At 33.6% G+C, this 21609-nt stretch overlaps 1 long non-coding RNA gene across 1 annotated transcript in view; it reads left to right on the top strand.

Annotated features, from left to right (window-relative positions):
- Window positions 1-21609, top strand: part of LOC110255496 — a 293636-nt gene that overhangs the window by 208879 nt on the left and 63148 nt on the right. Inside the window, exon 3 of the long non-coding RNA XR_002335883.1 lies at window positions 15976-16059. This is a non-coding gene — a long non-coding RNA (uncharacterized LOC110255496). The remainder of the gene's footprint in view (window positions 1-15975; window positions 16060-21609) is intronic.

Genomic DNA, 21609 nt, shown 5'->3' with positions numbered 1-21609 from the left:
ACCAGTCAGAATGGCCATCATTAACAAGTCAGCAAATAACAAATGCTGGAGATGGTATGGAGAAAAAGGTACCCTCTTTCACTATTTGGTGGGAATGTAAATTGGTACATCCACTATGGAAAAAAGTTTGGTGGTACCTCAGAAAACTAAATATAGAGCTGCCATATGATCCAGCAATTCCACTGCTGGGCATATATCCAGACAAAACTTTCACTGAAAAAGGATACATGCACCCCTATATTCATAGCATCACTATTCAAAATAACCAAGACATGGAAACAACTTAAATGTCCATCAACAAATGAATGGATTAATAAGATGTGGTACATATATACAAAGGGAATATTACTCAGCCTTAAAAAAGACAAACTAATGCCAATTGTAGCAATATGGATGGAACTAGAGACTCTCATACTAAGTTAAGTAAGCCAGAAAGAAAAAGACAAATCTATGTGATATCACTTATTTGTGGAATCTAAAATGTGGAACTGATGATCCTATCTAAAAAAAAAAAAAAAAAAAAAAACCCAAAAAACAAAAAAATAAAGAAAACAGAAACAGATAATGGCTAAGAAGAGCAGACTTGGGGTTCTCAGGTGGGAAAGTGAGGGAGTGGAATGGATGGACACTTAGTGGTTTTTTGGCTGCAAACTGCGATATTTGGAATGGATGGGCAGTAAAGGATCCTACTGTATAGCACAGGGAAATGTGTATCATTGGGTCACTTTGTTGTACAACAAAACTTAACAAAACATTGTAAATCAACTAAACTTTAATAATAATAATAAAATTATATTATTATTTCTGAACTCATTAGCTGGACTTCTATAAAGAAATCTTCCTCATCAACAATTTGGCTATGGTAAATAACAATTTCTACAATAAATCAGTACTACATTGTCATATTTACCTTGACTTATATTAGAAGTGGTGTTTCCTGACTATTGCTTATGTACTATATGTGGCCCAAAGTCTTTTTTTGTACATTCAACAAACTAAAATTATGTTTTTTACATTTTTCTATGGTATTAATAAGAATTAAAAAAAAACATGTAATAAAGCCAGTATGTAGACTTGAAGAAGGAGAAGAGGAGGAAAAAGGGAGGGAGGGAGAAGAAACAGAGACTGGATGTGGAGCTTATCATATGGTCTTTTGCAGAAAGTTTGCTAATCCCTTGGTTTAAAATAGTTTGTGTCCTAGCGAATTGCCAAAAGTAAAGATAATTAATTTGGGTGTGTGTATAATTATTGTTTGTTTTTTGTAAACATACTCATGGACTTAATGTTACTTGTGGTTTCAATTATTGCAGTTCCTATTCTATTTGATGCTATAGCTCTTCTACATGTTAGGCCAATGCAAAAACTTTCAAGCTGTTTCCTGGTTTTGTTTAGTTTTCTTTTGTAATTTTATTGGATTCCAGTGATACTTGATAGCTTCCTTTTTTCCTAGTACTAGATGTTCCAGGACCACCTTGTATGTTTCTTGCCCCACACCTGCAACCAACCATTTCTTCAGGGAGTCCCAGTTCCTATTAGTGGGACATCATATTTAGAGACCCAGTTGTTAGAGGGCTAATTGCTACTGAATTGTCTTTTTTTGTAAATGAGGTTATTTTTTTCATTTATTTTCAATGACTGGAGCTTGAGAATACATATTTATTTTATAAATTAAAAAATGAACTATTCAATCTTTCCAAGTGATATTCAAAAATCACTTATAAGAGTAATTTTTCTTAATTTATATCTCCTTTCTTTTATGCTGAAGTCTTAATTTATAGCATTAACATACTTTCTTATTCTGTTCATATGTTTAAAAATAACAGTACTATTAATTAATGCAATTTAAAATTAAGCAGCCTTGTTTTATGTCCATTTTTATTTAAATACACATTATTTAACATATGTTGTTGATTCTTTAACATTGAACTCAAAGCTTTTCTTTTTTATTTTTTTATTTTTTTATTTTTTTATTTTTTTTTGTCTTTTTGCTATTTCTTTGGGCCGCTCCCACGGCATATGGAGGTTCCCAGGCTAGGGGTCGAATCGGAGCCGTAGCCACCGGCCTACGCCAGAGCCACAGCAATGCAGGATCCGAGTCGCGTCTGCAACCTACACCACAGCTCACGGCAACGCCGGATTGTTAACCCACTGAGCAAGGGCAGGGACCGAACCCGCAACCTCATGGTTCCTAGTCGGATTCGTTAACCACTGCGCCACGATGGGAACTCCATCAAAGCTTTTCTGACTTACAGAAACATTTTCTTTCAAAGGCATATAATAGACTGCTTGCACTTTTGAAACACTGGATTACACCTTAGTACTGTGCTTGGGTTCCGTTTTAAATAGCAAGATCACCACAAAAAAGCAGAAAATGTAGCACCAAAGAGATGCAAAAAAGAATACATTTTTAGGGTAACAGCTAAAATAAGGAAAAACATCACCCTTTTGACATTCACTGATCTGATGTCATGTACATCAGGGAACTCAAATATACATGAATGACTGTAAAAAGAACTATGAGTATTGATTTTAGTGTTACAAATAAATTTTAGAAAGTAAATTCTCAAGTATAGCATCTGTGAATAGCCTGTGTGTGAGAGATTCATAGGTAACATTATAAAGAGAGAAGAGATATTGGAAGAGTGAGAAATAGTTTTATCAGGTTGACTTCAAGCTTAGGAATTTTAACTTACAAGAATTTGTTCGTGAGACAAGAGCATTACAAATTTTAAGCTAAACAGAGATAAAGCTTTATTTTGGTTTTATAATGATCACTGTGTTTGTGTCAGGGCAGAGAGATGGGGTGAGAAAAAAGTTAGAGACTAATCAGAAGCTGTAATACTTATTCTGATAAGAAATTGTAAGCCCTATAGTAAGGAAGTGGCAATGGTATTATGTGAAAGGGTTGGACATGATGACTGATTTAAGATGAAGGATAAATTAAAAGGAGGAGACAAAGTTCACTCTCTGGATAATGGAGGTGATACATAGTGAAATAAGAAAGGAGAAAGCCAATTTCAAGAGGTAAAATGGAAAATTAAGTTTGGCCACTGTGAGATACCACCTCACACTAGTCAGAATGGCCATCATTAATAAGTCCACAAATAACAAATGCTGGAGAGGGTGTGGAGAAAAGGGAACCCTCCTGTATTGGTGGGAATGTAAGCTGGTACAACCACTATGGAGAACAGTAGGGAGGTACCTTATAAAACTATACGTAGAACTACCATATGACCCAGCAATCCCACTCTTGGGCATATACCTGGACAAAACTTTCCTTAAAAAAGACACATGCACCCATGTGTTCATTGCATCACTATTCACAATAGCCAAGACATGGAAACAACCTAAATCTCCATTGACAGATGAATGGATTAAGAAGATGGGGTTCATATATACAATGAAATACTACTTAGCCATAATAAAAAAAAATGCTATTCGCAGCAAAATGGATGCAGCTAGAGATCATCATACTAAGTAAAATAAGTCAGAGAAAGACAAATACCATATGATATGACTTGTGGGAATCTAAAATATGCCACAAACGAACCTATCTACAAAACAGAGACACATTCATAGACATAGAGAACAGACTTGTGGTTGTCAAGGGGAAGAGAGGAGGCAGTGGGATGGACTGGGAGTTTGAGGTTAGCAGATGCAACCTATTACATTTAGAATGGATGAGCAATGATGTCCTACTGCATAGCACAGGGAACTGTAACCAGTCTTTTGAGATAGACTATGATAGAAGATAATATAAGAAGAGGAATATATATATACATATATATGACTAGGTCACTTTGCTGTACAGCATAATTTGACACAACGTTGTAAATTAACTATACTTTGATAAAAAATAAATATAAAAAATAAATGCTAAAAAAAAACAAGGAAGGTTAGCGTATCTTTCTTGCATCTGCCACTTTTCAAATAACTGTAACTCAGAATAGTTAATGTCAGATTGGCATGTTTAGTGCATTCTATATCCCTTCACCATATTTAGTTTTAGTTGCTTATGTGATATCTGGACACAAGTTTCCAGAAAATATGTAGGTATATGAATTATCTTTTTAATGAAATTCAAGTAGTAATGATAGAACTGAGAGCTGAATTTTTTTTTAAGTACAGAACAAAAACAAAATATTATGTTAAAGGATATGGAAGAATATGTGAAAAAAATATTTTTTTAAAAAACGAATTGGCCAGAATGGTAAGAAGAAAATGGAGAATGTTTTCATGGACGCTGAAGAGGAGAGAGTTTCAACAAAGAATAAGTAGGTAATGGTGTTAATTACAGCAAAAAAAGTGAAACAAGTTAAACTCAGAAAGCCATCCAAGAGATTTGGCAATTAGGAAGGACCTGGTGACCCTAGCAGAGAGAGTTTCACAATAATAAAAGCCAGATTGTTTTAGTTTGAAAGTGAAACAGATGGTTAAAAAAAAAATCTAGGTAGCCTATTGATGATCAAGCACATGCATTCAGGCTTGTCAAAGTTCAAATATCAATTCTGTCACTTGAAAACTATATTGATGTTGGAAATTGATTCAGTGTTTCATGCTGTTGTCTTGCCATCTGCATAATCCAATAATAGTACTTGAATCATAGAGTATTATTCTAAAAAATAAATGAGTTAATGCACTTGAAGTTCTTAGAACAGTGCCTGGCATAGTGTAAACACTTAATAAACTTACAAGAAAAATACATTCTGATCGCATATTTTTATAATAAACACTGTTGAAAGAAACACAGCAATCAAATAGAACATCCACATAATTTAAATCTATTTATTGGGAAAGAAGGAAGACATATAAACTCTTCAAATATCTTTAAACATTGGGAAAGTCCTTGTTTACTATTAAGCAAAAACAGACTGCAGAAAATTTAATTGTTATGTACTTCAGTTTCACAAAACTGGTGTTTATTTTTAACTTTAAAATCAGGTTCCCTTTAAAGAGCCTTTATAATATTTCATGTACATAACTTTACCATTTATCATTTTAAAATGTATTCTATATCATACATGATAATGTTTCACATTTTAGTTTTACTTAGGCTTAAAAATGTTTTAAATTTCTGAATTAAAAAATTAGTAAGAAGAAAAATTGTACCATTATGTGACTTCTAGTTTAATCAAAATGTTATGTTTTATTTATTTATCCTTTTACATCATGAAGTGTTGAAAAAAAATTTTTTTAATGTTGTGGTTTTCTTGGACGTTACATTACCATGAAACTGTAATGTTTTAAGTGTGAAAGCATTAGAGTTTCAAGTTTGATTTGGCAAGAATGCTTTTCTTTGGCAAACCTTCAGCTTCAAATATATACATGCCTATTTGTGGTTTCTTATGGTTTTAAGCCTCTTTAGGGAGAAAGAGATTGGCTTAATATGGTTAAAAATATCTTTGTGGGGTGCTGGCAGGTAAAAAGGGAAACAGACAAGAAAACACTGACTGCATGAAGGATTCTGAAAAGATGTCTCAGGAGGAAAAGAAATCATTCTCTTAACTATGTTAAACAAAATACCCATATTAGGTACAGTTCATACTTGACAAAATTGTACTTGATATTTATTTTAGCTAGATTTGGCTTGATATTAATCCCAGCTATTTGGTTTTCTATTTCTGGAACTTACTGCTAGAGTTGTCTTTACATTAAAAAAAAAAAAAAGTCTCTTCACTCCTGAGCAATTCACAGTTGTTTTACCAGATCCTCAAGCTCAATTGCCCCAAATACATAATTATCGACTTTCTCCTATCATTCCACTTTTTCCTATACAAGTGGATTTTTATCATTTTGGAGGATGTAGGATTACTCTTACTGTTTTAGCATAATTCAACAAAAAGTTTTAGGTAGGTAATATGTGCTATATATTATTTATATGTTCTGGTGACAGAGGGATAGAGAAAATATGTTCAAAGATTCCAGTATATGACATTCAACAAAAGAGCAGTCAAGTTTACAGTACATATTTAAAATCATTGTGAGCAGATCTTTCTAATGAGGCACAATGAGAGCAATTCATAAGAAGACCTAACCTTGCTTGAAATCAGACAATAAAGCCAAACACTGGAAATGAAGCATAACACAGTAGGTGTGAAGACCTTAGGGAATAATGACCTCAATATATTCACAGAGCTGCATAAAGACCAGTAAGACTGGAGATAAGAGTTTGGTTGGTAGGCAGGGGTTTGGGATAGTTTGTGAGATGAATATGAAGATGAAAGCAGGCATTATAGCCCACAAAACTTAGTATCTCTTAAGATACCTATTGAGTGCTTTCTAAGCATTGTTTTAAGTCTCTTATTTGAATTCACTCAATTTTTACAATAACTCCATAGTAATTACAGTGGGGTTGCATTTTATCCCCACTACATAGTGCTTACTCATAGTTTAACTGTACATTCTGGTAAAGCCCGGAAGGAAATACATAGATGAGTGCATTTTTTTTATTATCCTTCCAGCTGTGATGGAGTTGCTTTTAAGAGACAAATTTTCCTGCTGAGAATAAATATATAAGCTTAAAAAGTTTTTAAATAATAGCTGTTAGGAGGCATTGGAAAGGCATCAAAGGCAAATAGGACTTGAGGGACTAAGTTGTTAATACAGGAAAAATCATTAATATAAGTCCTAAATTCTTAATTGATTTTCATCCCAAGGTGTTAGCATATTTATAATTTATGCAGGGTAATCAGTAGCTAAGTGCTTTTGGAAGACTAAAGAGATTAGGTAAACAAAAAATGGAGTTGAAGACTACAAATTAGTCCTGCAGATTATAACTAAAAGTTACAACTGAAGGGCTGAGGTCACAAAGAAAACAAAACTATAGGGAAATGAGCATGGAATCCATCATTGCTTTTTCTGGAGGTGTTTCTGAATCCCTCCCCACGTATGGTTAAGTGGCCAGGAAGCCAAGCCTAAAGCAGCAGAAGCTAAAAACTAAAGCAAAATTTTAACAGTAACATAATGCTAGGGAGACAAAAACTGGAGTTCGGGGCCTAATAAGAAGGAAGATACCTTGAACATAACCCAGGCCTTCAGCTGAGACTTCTGAAGAACTTGCCATAAGAGGAGAGAGAAACAGGATCATGCTTCACAAGTGCTGAAATATTGCCCAAGTCTGCTATTAATCTGTACCTATTCTAATAAAATGCGAAACTAAATCTCCCCTGAAATAAGATAGTAAAACTCAGAGAATAAATAATTCATATATGAAATAGTTATTAAATCAGCAACCATACATATATGAGGAAAATCAATCAATCAAAAAATAAGAAAAAGACCTGAAAATGATGGTATTAGATTGGTGATCCATATATTCTATTTTTTAGACATGAATTTTAGAAAAACTATGTTCCAAAAAAAAAACCTTTTTTTAAAAGCTAAAAATTTTCACCAAGAATCTTTAAACTATTAAAAAATGGAAATTCTAGAATTGAAAAATACAACTTTTTTTTTTGTCTTTTTTTAGAGCCACACCTGTGGCATATGGAGGTTCCCAGGCTAGGGGTCTAATAGGAGCGGTTGCTGCCAGCCTATGCCAGAACCACAGCAATGCCAGATCTGAGCCACATCTGCGACGTACACCACAGCTCACGGCAACACCAGATCCTTAACCCACTGAGCGAGGCCAGGGATCAAATCTGCAACCTCACAGTTCCTAGTTGGATTCATTTCCACTGAGCCACGATGGGAACTCTGAAAAATACAACTTGAAATAAGAATTCAGTAAATGGAGCTAACAGTCACATAGACACTGCAGAAAGGCAGTTAATCAACTGGTGGACTAATCAGTAGAAATAGTTCAGACTGAAGAAAAGTGAGAAAAAAAGGATTTAAAAAAAAAGTTTAAGAGTTATTTGGATCGGAGTAAAACATTTCTGACATATATGTAACAGGAATCCTAGAAAAAGAGGAAAGAAATAGAGGGACAAAGCCAATATTTGAAAAGATACAAAAAAAATAGTTCAAAAATAGAATAGTAAATCAAGCCAGAGACAAAAAGCTGTGCAAATATACAACAGAATAAATGCAAGAAAAACATATGTAGCCACATCCTAGTAAAACACCAAAATCCAAAACCTAAGAGACATTTTCGGAAGTATCCATTATTTTTAATGACTGCCTGCTGATATTTTAATAGAAACTCTAGAAGACAACAGAAAATTAACATTTCAAAATGATAAAAGAATAACTGGCAACCTAGTATTTTTATCTTGATAGGATCTCACAGAATGTGGAGGAGGCCTGTGGATGACTGGAGGCTCTTGGCACCAGCACTGAGGGTTTTTTTTTTTTTTTTTTTTGCTTTTTTAGGGCTGCACCCGTGGCATATGGAGGTTCCCAGGCTAGGGATCTAATCAGAGTTATAGCTACCAGCCTATGCCAGAGCCACAGCAATGCCAGATCCAAGCCGCGTCTGCGTCTTACACCACAGCTCACGGCAATGCTGGATCTTTAACCCACTGAGCCAGGCCAGGGATTGAACCCACAACCTCATGGTTCCTAGTTGGATTTATTTCTGCTGAGCCATGACAGGAACTCCAGCACGGAGGTTATTGCAGGTAAAGTAAGTAGTAGCAGAGGCTGGACCTGGTAGGAAGAGGCTCCCCTAGCCCTCATAATCTACATAGACTCTCATTTCTCCACCTCCTCCAATGGCATTTGCCACAGAATTACTCTTAGCACTCTACATCTAGCAGCTTGTCTCAGCTGCTTAAAGAATCAATGGCAATTTCTGTAAAGCCACTGTAACTGATATGAATATCATGAATTAGCATGTTACTGGGAGGGAGTGTTCTAGACGTAATATTTCCAGTGTGATATACTTTTTATATGTGATCTCCTTAAATGATGCAGATAATCTTCAAATCAACATGGCATGATCAGTGTTAGTGAACTTTTCTTAGCTTAGACATTGATTAGCACTTTGTAAAAAATTCTCCCAAGAGTCTTAAAACTCCATATTTCTCAAAGAACATAATAGGGAGATTAAAACATCTTGAGAATGTCATTGATATTCCTATCAATTACTAAAAAAGAGTCTAAATTTTTTTGTTTAATTTCCCTGGAAACTAGTCTCAGGAACATTTTGCATGTATATATATTTTCGATTGCTGGTGTAATAAGTGATTTTTCAGGATGTTGTATAAGACCCAGGAGAAAAGATTAGAACAAGTTGTTTCTCTGTTTTGGTTTTGTTTTGAGGTAAGACCTGGCAAGTGTGAAATACTGTTTGATCAGGAGTTCCTTGGTAGAAGTCCTTCGTTTCACACACTTTATAATAGAGTCTGTTAGGAAGGAGTTAGATCAGGAGTTAATTGTGTAAACTGAGTTGGAAAACCCTTCAACTTCAATTCTGAGTTGGCGTTTTTTTGTGTGAACATAGATAATACAGGCTAAGCGTATTTCACAATAAATTCACAGTATTTATAGAAAACTATAGTTTTCATTTGGGCCTTTTTGAGTAAGCTTCATAGCACTGTATAAAAAGTAAATATGTTTTTCAGAATCTTTGACCTTGCTCACAGTAATATTAAGCAATTATGTACCTAAGGTATAAGATACAATATCCATAAATAATATAAAGAACAATTGCGTTGTTCATTCCTAAATATAAAAGTTAACTTTTGATTTCAGTGGAGAAATGGAATGATAGTTTCTCTTCCAAAAGGAGAATAGTAAATATTTTAACAATAAGATTTATCTTTTCTTTTTAGCAGTTAAGTATTTGAACTTATATGGAAATGTTCCAAGAAAGAATAGAGCCTTGCAAAGCAAGTAGATCTACTTTAAAATAAGTTACTGTAACTTAAAAAAATTATGTCTAAAAATGTATTGTAGATATTTTTCTGTTTGAAATTAATCTGTTTCTTACCCTATGTTTTAAACTATTTATCCTTGGGATAAAAACATTGAAGGCAAAATAAAGATGTTTTCAGGAAAAATAAAACAAAATTTGTTTTAAATAGACCTCTTCTAATGGAACTCTTCAAACAGAGGAAAATTACCTAAAATTGAATCATAAATATTCACAAAGGAATAAGAAACATCAGAAAGTGGAAATAAGGAAGTATGAATTAATATTGTCTAAATATTATTAACTGAGTCAATATATTAGAACAAAAAAGCACAGAGGACAAGAGAGAAGTAAAAGGGCTATCTAACTGACCTAAGCTCCTTGTGTTGTCATAGAAATGATGAAAATAACAATATACATCACACTGTAGAAAGTCAAGGATGTATATTGCTATTTTCGTGGTTACCATTAAAAAAAAAAAGAGAATACATAGTGAATAACTATCAAAGGGGAAAGAAATAGGATAATTAAAAGAAAATTATTATTCAAAGATGAAGAAAGGAAGGAGGCAGAAAGAACAAAAAAAATGGTACAAGGAGATAAAGTTAGTAAACTAATCGAATTACAGGTGTAACTAGATTAAAAAGTCCTGTGAAAAGGCAATATTGTCACATTGTGTTAGCAGATCAACAACTACATTCTCCTTATAAGAGATACATGTTAAATCTAAAGATACAGAAATATTTTTAAAAAACTTTTAAATACTAAAAAAAAATTGCCATGTGGGAATTCTCATGGTGCAAAGGAAACAAATCTCACTAGTATCCATAAGGACGCACTGGCCTTGCTCAGTGGGTCGAGGATCTGGTGTTGAAGTGAGCTGTGGCATAGGTCACAGACATGGCTCATATCCTGTGTTGCTATGGTTCTGGCATAGGTGGGCAGCTGTAGCTGCAATTCGACCTGTAGCGTGGGAACTTACATATGCCACAGATTCGGCCCTAAAAGGCAAAAAACAAAACAAAACAAAGCAAAACAAAAACCATGTAAACACTATCCATCCAACTACTGAAAGCTTGAATAGCCATGTAATATCAAAGACTTTGTGACAAGAAACACTACTAGAGATGAAATGGATATTTGACAATGATAAAAAGGTCAATCCATCAAGAAGATATGAAATTCTAAATGTGATTGCAGCTAATGACATAATCACAAAACATATAAAGCCAATACTATATAATTATTGAAACAAATAGAAAATCAACAATTATTGTGGGAACTTTTAATAGATGTTTCAAACTACTGATAGAATATATAGAAAAAATAAATCAGTGAAGATATAGATTTGAATAACAACAGTGAACAAACTGGCCCTGGTTGACATGTATAGAATATTATATCCAATAATTGTAGCAAAATCACTATTTTCAAATGCAGATGGAACATTTACTGGAAGCAAGTCTGAATACATTTCTAAGGATGTAAATAATATAGACCATATTAGTAAACCAGTTGAATTAAATGAGGAAAGAATAAGAACAGATGATAAAAATCTTAGACAAAATTTTTCAAAGAATGAATAGGAAAAAGCAAAAATATGATACCAAAACCTGAAAAGTACATCTAAATAAAGGGAAATTATGAGTCAATCTTTCTCATAAACATCAGAAAAATAATTCAAAACAAATATCTGGTAATTGAATCCATATATATGGAGAGGAACTACTGAATATTCAGATACAGGCAATTAAAGAGTATATTCTTAATCTGAGGTAAGACATCTGTTACACATATTTGTACATATTTGTATATTTGCATATTTGTACAAATACATATTTTCAAACAATTAGAGCATAAACTGAAAAAGTGATACTGTATACAGCATGTCCATAAAATGTTTACAATACCTCAACGTTGTACACTGCGTTACTGAGGAAAATTAATTACCCGGGATAAGTGGTAATAGATACATAATAATTAGCAGAATGTCCACATTTGTTTCCTAACCCATGGAATAGGACTATTATGATAGGGGAAAAAAGTGGCATACCCTGGAAACATACCACCCCCCCGCTCCAGTTAACATGGGTTAGAAAACAAAAGCAATACCGTGTCTCAGGGTTATGCAGGGCAGGATTTTAGATTTTACTCAATTTCTCTATGAGCCATAGGGCACTGTGAGTACAGTTCTAGTTTTAGTTGTTAATTGCCAGACTTGTCAGGCAATGTTGGACTAGTTGCTCCAAATTCCATTCTTTCTTTTAATGTGAGGAGAAGTATGGGAGCTAAATGCTTAGCTTCATGCGACTGTCCACAGGATTTTAAAGTTCCACCTTCCACCTTATGGTCTCAAATTGTTCAGTTTGTTAATTATATAAATTTTATAACATCCTAGAAATCAGAGACTTTTAGGTCTCAAATTCAACCAGAGAAACATTATAATTTTTATCTATGAAAAGAATGTAGGTCCATATTAGGAAGGAAATGCACAGTCTTCTTGGGTTAAAATAGAAATGAGAGAAATTAGCGAAATTCATATATAGGAAGGTAATTAAACAGGATTTTGATGAAACACTGTGCTTAGGAATAAGATTTCCTCAAAGAGAAGATATGGTGATTTGTAAAATGCTTCAGTGAGAAAGGAACAATTGATGAGTAAGAGAAAGAGGAAAGAAAGAGGGGGAGAGAGAGAAGAAAAGAGGATAGAAGGAAGGGAGGGAGAGAAGGGAAAACAGGGTGATTCAAGTGGAAAAAAAGACATATTTGGAACAAGACTGACATCCAAAGTTTGTAGATAAAAATTGGAAAAATGATTTATTTATTGAAAAAGTTAATGCTTTTAGATCTAGTTACTTATAAAGTGATAAAAGAGGAAAATGTGTGAGCTGTTATTAAATAATACTGAGTCCCAGTGGTGCAAAGTCTGAAAGAATAGATTGGATCATTCTTCCAAAGCACACTAAGATCCAGAAAATAATTAAAGAAATACTTTTTTTGAGTCAAATAAATTTGTTTGTCTTTTAACTTCTACATTCAACAAACATTTATTTTTCCAGGTTTATTGAGACATACTTGACATACATTGTCTTAGTTTAAGTCATACAAGATGATTTGATACATGTATATGCTACCAGACAATTACCCAATTACTCCAGTAAGGTGAATTAGCACATCCATCACCTCACATAGTTATTTTTTTTTTCTTTGTGATGAGAATTTTTAAGATCTACTCTCTTAGCAACTTTCAAGTACACAACATAGTTTGTAAACTCTAGTTACTAGGCTGTGCATTAGATCCCCAGAACTTACTCATTTTATAACTGGAATTTTGAGCACTTTGGCCAACATGTCCCCATTTCCCCCACCCCTCAGCACCTGCAAACCATCATCCTACTCTTTGTTTCTATGAGTTTGACTTTTTAAGTTTCCACAAGTAAGTGAGATCATACAGTAACAACAGATACTCGTTGACTATCTATTACATGGCAGAAAATATTTGAAGTAGTGAACAAACCAAGTTCTTATTCTCACAAAGTTGTGGGGAAAAATACATACATACATCAATTCCTACTTAGAAATTGATTGGTGCTACGAAGAAAAGTAAAGAGAGGGTAAATAGAGTAGTGCACTACTAGTGGGGTTTTAGAAGAAGAGTATTTTTTGAGGGATAGTCAGGGAGAACCTCACTCTTAAGGTTACACTTGAGCAGAAATCTGCCTGCATAGTAGAACCTTGTGGATAATTAAGGGAAGAAATTCCAAAACTGTGAATGACCTGAAGCCTATGCTTCTTGTGTGTGTGAGAGTGTGTGTGTGTGTGTAAATGTGTGTGTTTCTTTTTTTTAGTTTATATGATTTTTATTTTTTCCATTATAGTTGATTTACAGAGTTCTGTCAGTTTCTACTGTATAGAAAAGCGACACAGTCATACATATATATATATATGTATATATATATGTATATATATATGTATATATATATATGTATATATATATATAGTTTTTCTCACATTATCCCCTATCATGTTCCATCACAAGTGACTAGATAGAGTTCCCCATGCTATACAGCAGGATCTCATTGCTTATCCACTCCAAATGCAATGGTTAGCATCTGTTAACCCCAAACTCCCAGTCCATCCTACTCTCTTCCCCTCCCCCTAGGCAACCACAAGTCTGTTCTCCAGAAATTCAAGGACTTGGAGAAGCACTTGTTAAATTTCCACAGTAAGAGAAATTAGGAAGCAGTCTCCTTAAAGATTGAGACATCTCTAGACCACATGATTATAGAAAACAAATCACTGAATTTGGAGTGAAAAACTACGGGCATTGGAATAAAATATTCAAGGGATCCATAATTCATTTTTAAGATGATATTATCGGTGTAACTACAGATACTGCCTATGCCTAAGAAACGTGTATAATTGGCCTCTAACAGAAGGCCCACAAAAAGAAACAAGTTAAACTTAGAGGATAAAGATGGAAACGGATAGATTGATTCCAGATCTAGGTCATGTTTTGATGGGAAGATATCTTCCTTGTGTGATTCTTCCAAATCAAGATGAAACAATTTATTTGGAAAGTGAGTTGTTTGGAGAGTAACTGAACTAACTTTCACCATTTATCCTATGCAACACAAGACAGCAAATGAAATGTTATGAAAGTGGAGAGCAGGACAGACATTGGGGTAAGAAAGAAAAGGGAAAGGAAAATGAAAAAAAGCATTCTGACCCAGTTTTAGTCTGAGTACACTAAAGATGAAAAGGAAACAAGTGGAACTTATACCCACACAGTTAAATCTTCCTAAAAAATGATAAGAGAACAGAGAAATTGAATATTAGAGGCGTAACCTACAACTACTAAAAGGTGTCATCGCAGATAGAATGCTGTTCAAGGCCTTAAAGCTGCACGAATCTTTCAGAAGCTGCAGAAGGACAATGGTTGGGTAGTACAAGTAAAGCTACTGATTCTGACTTGAACTCTGGGGCTTGCATTTCAAAGATCTCAGCTGCAGCCTCAGTTCAGAAATCTGGAGACAAAAATATAACAACTGTGGGGATGAGGGATAAACCTTCCTTAGGAGTCAGATATTCGGTAAAAGCCTATGGAAACCTGTTATTCCTAAACGTCACACCAAACTCAGCATAGGAGAAATATATCAATTAGCAGAATTTGAACATGCTGGATATGTACACTTAGTGTAGGCTGGCCAAAATGCCATCCTCTGAGATGAAAGAGTAGGTATTGATGATTTTTTCCCCAGACAAGAACATGAACGATACAAAATTGACCACTTGAAAGTAATCTCCCAATTAAGTCTAACATGTCAGGTTGTACACTCTGAACAACTAGCACAGTTTTGCTAGTTTACATCAGTTGAGGCAAAAAAACAATTTTTCCACTTGGCTCTCCTTACATGAGACACCACTGCATCTCTATTTTATATTTTGGAGTCATTCTGGAGTCCTATAATTGCCTGAAATAATTGCTTTTAGGCCAGGGCTTGACATTTTTATTGTTGTGTTTTGTTTTGTTTAAATTGGTGGCTGAGGGGTCAGTTCATAATAATCATCTTTATTTTGCTAATGATTGAGGTACTGGAGGAAACAGTGATTCCCATGGAAATGCTGCAAATGCTTAGAGGTGCTCACGTCTGCATAGGCAATGAAAACGTCTTTGGCTGAGACTGAGCAGAATAAAAAATTATGGAGAACAAGTTCTAGACTTCAATTTCTTTAAACTTTACCTCACATGGTCAAAAGAATTTGGCTTTTTTCTTTAGTCGTTTCTTCTCTTTGAACTAGCAATTTTCAGCTTAGCCAAACTCAGCTACCCAGAGCTCTAGAAAATTGGCCAAAAATAGTTTCTACTCTTGCATGTATGTGGTGGGGCAGTCCAGTGAAGTGTAAATATCAACAATACAGTTTTAGTTGCAAGTATAATATCCAGCAATTGGGAAGTTTATATATTATAAATTCTTCAATGTATATGTCACTTTATATAACTAAACATGATATACTTTTGTAAAGATGATAGATATAGATAGACAGACAATGATTTCTTTCTTTCTTTGTAGTATTTTAATAGTTCAGAAAAGATTTGAATTTTTTCTGTTCAAACAAAAAGTTTATAAATTATTTTATTTGTTTTTCTTACTTGCCTTTTTTTTTTTGTATAACAGGACGAATAAATTTATTCTATTTTAAAAGATGATCACTGGACACACTTGTTTTTCCAGTGTTTCTCTACCACCAATTTGGAAAAGGTAAGGTCTTGAGAATGAATTTAATACAATAGACAATAATTGCCAGTATTCATTAAGATACATATTAAGTGCCGGATGCTATCTTAAGAGGTTTATAAGTACTATGGTATTTAATCCTTATCATAGCTATAAGAGGTTTTATTCTGTTGTGCAGAGAGTGCAACTACTTGCCCAAGGTCATACAGCTGTTTCTGAGAAAATGATCATTAGAGTTGGGACATCAGTTTTCCTTTAATAAGAACTTGATTAAAAGTATTCCAACTTTCAGAGTATGGGAGGATATTTCTGACAAAGGTGTTTATTTTTTAATATGTTGTCACAATAAAGAAAAATCATCTAGAGTAATTTGATTTGTCACCTAATCTAACAAATTACTACTAGTTGTGGGATTTTCATGAGCTCATGAATTTGATAATCATTTTTCAAGGCTTATGTGCAAGAAGTTATTCTAGACACTGAGGATATGGTCCTGAAAAGACAGCAAGGTCTCTGCTCTCTTGGAGATCACATTTTAGTGAGAAAGTGTTGTAGTAATCAGACAAATTTAATAATAAGATGATTTTAACAGTTATTACTTTTTAGCCTCAATTTTATTTTTTAAGAATTAAGAAAAATGCTCCCTACTTCATGGCAACTGCTGAGATTAAATAAGATAATATGTGGAAAGAATTTAGTATAGTAAAAATTATAGCTCTACCACTACTGCTACTATAGGAATACATGTTTAACTTTTGTTTGAATCTCTGTATATAATTTTTTCCTGCTTGTAAAGCAACACATTCATATACTTTAATAAGAATTAAACAATATAACTGATTTCCTTAAGTATTTTACAATAAGAATCTCAGTTTAACTTTGAAAATCTAGGTCTTTGGTATCCCAGGGGTTTTCAATACTCTATTTTCTGTTCAGAATCTTTGTCTACATTAGTAGCTTTAAGGAATTTAAGATAAATATTTGCATAAGAAAGAGTTTTATTGAAATGATCCCAAATCAACATATGCTTTGTCATTTGCAATATTCCCCCTAGGAAGTAGGATGAATAATAAATGACCAGCCAGATGTAGAACTTATTCAAGTACTTAAGAAAAAGTTTATATTTGAGGCATTTAGCCATAACCATACTTCAGATGTGTTTTTGTCTATAACATATATTTTTTTCCTAACTCTCTGCATACAGAGAGCTTCAGACATCTACCATCTACTTTGACTCTTTATTCTTTTTTTTTTTTTTTTGGCACTGACAGAATTTGGTAGTAAGAATGTTTATAGTTAAAATATGGTAAAGAAAACAATTAATTTTGTTTTCATCTGATAGTTTTGCTCCTAGGGAACCACCTGTAGATCAGTAGTTGGTTATTTATGAGCATAAAAACAGCGTAAGATGTTCCTAGAGCACTGTATCCTGGTCAGAATTATATAAAGTGCTGTAAGTTTATACAGTATAAATATGCAGATAATTTTATTGTTCATTTTTAAAAACAAGTATACTGAAAGTTTTAATTTAACAGCCATTTAGTGACACTGTGTGTTAGACAATATTCTAAGCAATTGACAAATATTAACACCTGGTAAGAACTAATGAAAAAGTTTCCACCACAGTCACTGTTTTACAGTTAAGAAAACAATGGCAAGATAAATACAGTAAATTTCCCAAGGTTGCACAATTAGTAAGTGACCAAGCTAGATTCAGTACCAGCAGATGGGTTTCTGAATGAAGCTTCTTAACCATGGTCCTCTGCTTCCTCTTATTTGAGAAACCTGTAGACAAGGTCACTCATGAATAGTTAAAAAAAGTCAAATCTGGTTTTGTTTAATATAAATTTACTATTATAGTTCTTTTTAAAAATATTATTTTTCCAATATTGAGTAATAGTATTAAAAGATAATTCTTATATTTCTCAATAGTTATCATTTGATCTACATAGTTACTCAACTTGGCATGATTCTGTGAAGGGGAATGGATTGTTATTTTCTAGGGAACAAAATATATTGCCACACTAATTAGAATGCTAAGGTGTTTTCTCAGTTCTCAGACTTTATAATATTCTTGGTAAAAAAGTAATATGAAAGAGTTTTTTAATATGATGAATATAAATGCATGATGCATTTTGCAAGAGTTGGCAAATAATATTTTCTGAGAGTCATATAGTGTGTAGACAACAGTAATTATAAGCTAATTTACTTCACTTATAGTTGATCCCAAAGAAGATTTTATATACTTGGATATTGAGCTTTAAAGTTCAAATCTTTTTTTTTTTTTCTAATTTGGATCTCATCATAATTTTCTAGTAGATTTTACCTATAATATGCAACTATCAGAAATAACATAATGAAGCTAAATACAGTATATGACATCAGAGAATTTTGTAGCCCTGGTATACACACCAATTAGTTGAAAACTCTGGAAAAGAAGAAAAGAAAAAAAAAATGTCAGAAAAGAAGGAGCATATTTCAGCTAATTAATAAAAAAGGAAAAGCTAAGAATTACTAAATAAATTGTATTTCACACTAAATCTGGATAATTTTGCCATTCTAAATAGGAATGATTTTTTTTTTTTCTTTTTATGGTCACACCTGCAGCATATGGAAGTTCCCAGGCTATGGGTTGAATTGGAGCTATAGCTGCCAGCCTGCACCACAACCATAGCAACACCAAATCTGAGCCACATCTGTGACCCACACTGCAGCTTGTGGCAAAGCTATATCCTTAACCCTCTGAACAAGGCTAGGGATCAGACCCACATCCTCATGAATATGTCGGGTTCTTAACCTGCTAAGCCACAAGGGGAACTCCCAAAATGAAATTTTTATTAGTTATTAATACTTGACATTTTAAGCATAATAGTGTAGGTAAATTATTAATCATATACAACTATTTCCCCAGTTGGGGCCATGATGTTCTGCAGTAAATCATGTGTGATTGTCTATTAATCCAGATGAACTGCTTACTAAAGCACAAAATCTCCAGATCAGACTGATGAAATAATTCTACAAAGATACTTAGAAGTTTAATCTTGAGGTCCTTTCACTTAATATTTATCAAAAGTTCTCCATTATTGAACAGTACCTGATGAATCTGCTTTCCAATCTCCAAGTCAGCGGCTGGATCAATCTAGAATCTAGATGACCAGAGATCTGCCTGAATCTGATTGGGTACATTTTACTCTTGGAAAAGCTTTTTCTGATATATTTTATTAGGAAAGAAAAAAACTTTCTTCTGCCCTTTAGGTTCTTCTGGCTGGTCTAAGAATTAACTGACATGAGACAGATTAACAGGAGAAAATCACTTTTAATTCCAAATGTAAGACAATCCTGCATACATGAGATGTTTAGAGACAGAAAGGTAAATGAGGTATATATTGCCATCCTCAGGTAACAAATGGAATGGGGACCTGGGACTCCTAAAGACAGGGATGGTCATCACAGGAATAAAAGAAGACCAGATGTTTACCCTGACATATGAATGAGACCACTTAACATAAAATTTATCTTCAGGATTAATTTATTTTCTAGGTAAAATTCCAATTTTGAATTCTTCTAGGTAGTTAAGGAAGGAGCAATTGTTTTTTTTGAACCTCTAGATTGTCTTTAGTTCAAAAGAATCCTCATGCAAAGGTAACATATTTTAGGGAGACTTGTTCTGAACCCCTATACTTCTCTGAAAGTTTCACCTACTAAAAGCTGAACTGGTGACTATGGAGAGAGAGAATAGAAATCTTCTATTTCATTAAACCAGTCTCTAAGTTCTGAGAACATATCCATTTAGTTAGTTTACCTCATTTTAATATGTGGTGATACGGGTGGGCTTCCAAAGCTAGGTGTATGTCGCAATCAGTCAGGTATTTAATAAGAAGCATTTCTATAAAAACAAAAGAAAAACAATGGTTAGTGATTAGAGTAGACTACCATCCAAGTTTCTGATATCCTAAAGTAGCCAGTCAGTAAGAATTCTAGGTATTAGGTTTCAAGCATTCTCATATGGACTGAAGGCAAACAGTGGCAGTCTACTAATTTTCCTAGGCTGCAATTTGAATGTCTAATATGACCTTTCTGAGAAGCTCATACAAGAGCAGGCATGAGGACTATTCAGTACATGTCATTGTGATGATTTCGCTCATCCTTATATCAAATTGTCCAACTTTAATTTTCATGTCTCCAGAAAAAATGACTGTTTTAGCTCTCCATGTCAATGATTCCAAATCAAAAGCACGGGAGAAAAACTGGTAATGTTATTTTGGAAGGTCATAGCCAGGTATTGGAGAAAACTAAAAGAACTCAGGATCTTGTCCATTTTATAAGTAGAAACCTTAGAAGACAATGGACAGCACCAGAATCTGACGTCTAGAAATATGTATTACTGAAGACAAATTTTTCTAAAATCACCCATGTTTTTACCAAAGATAGCAAATTAAGACTAAGATGGTTGCTAAGTAAGTCTGGTTTTAATAAACGTGGCCTGATTATTTACATAAATATAACAAGAATAGGAACTGATTTTATAAGCTTTTTAAAATTTGCTTTGCTGAAACTTTTCCCAAGGACTCTGTGATTGAACATTTAAAGGTTGCTTGAGGCTGGGAAAGCCAAGCCAAGAACTTGATAACAGACTTTTCCTGTAATACCTATGGATTTGGGTGAATTCCTATCTTCTTGACATCCCCCAAATATCTTGAGGTTCCCTCTTCTGCCAGGAAGTGACCTTACTTATTCACATGGTAGAGCCACTGGGAACCCTGTAAGTCAGGTACTGAGCTGTTTTCCCAAGTAGCTTTATTGGTTTCGTAAAGTCAATTTTAGTTCCTTAGGGCTGACTGGTCATATCTGAGTTTATGCCTACTCCTAAATATGACATTCCAGTCAAAGCTTTGGTAATAAAGCCAGTGTTTCCATTATGTCCTGTTATTAAGAGAAAAGATTATTATTGAACTTATGCAAATAATTATATTGCCATTATAATAAAGATACTAAGAGTTTCTAAATTCCCTATGGATCAGATAGGAAGAAAAAGTAAATATGTATCTTATTTATGCTTATGAAGTATAAATTAGCAGATTGCTATAATTCGTAAGTAGCTTAGAATAAATATTTCTCATAACTGGAAAAAATTAAACACATTTCTGGGGCAGAAATATTTTTCCAGGATTATGGATCTGACAGGTCAGAGATTGCTGGTAGACAGTTTTCACAGTTTTATAGAACTTTCCCACCAATGTCTCTTTACAACCTGAGTCATATTAAATGCACTATGATGTAGGAAAGAATGCAAAAACTGAACAATTGGGTTCTGCAGGGGAGCTATGAAGAACCAGTGGCCTTCAAGGGATTCCTATAGCTCTGACTATTTATTTAATTTATAACTTTTGTTCACTTATCTTAATTTCTCTGATTCACAAACATATTATTGCCGTGTTATAAAGACATCAGAGTGACAAAAGTCTTGCAATGAAGGGACAATTTTTTTTGGTAGAAACTGAACATAACTTCATTCATGTGTGCCATAGTCTTTACAGATTCTGCTTCCACTGCTTTTACATGAGAATAATCTGG

Source organism: Sus scrofa, chromosome 9 (genome assembly GCF_000003025.6).
Source record: "Sus scrofa isolate TJ Tabasco breed Duroc chromosome 9, Sscrofa11.1, whole genome shotgun sequence".
NCBI lineage: Eukaryota > Metazoa > Chordata > Mammalia > Artiodactyla > Suidae > Sus > Sus scrofa.
The sequence above is the reverse complement of the archived record's forward strand: the minus strand, read 5'-3'. Positions and strand labels throughout refer to the sequence as shown.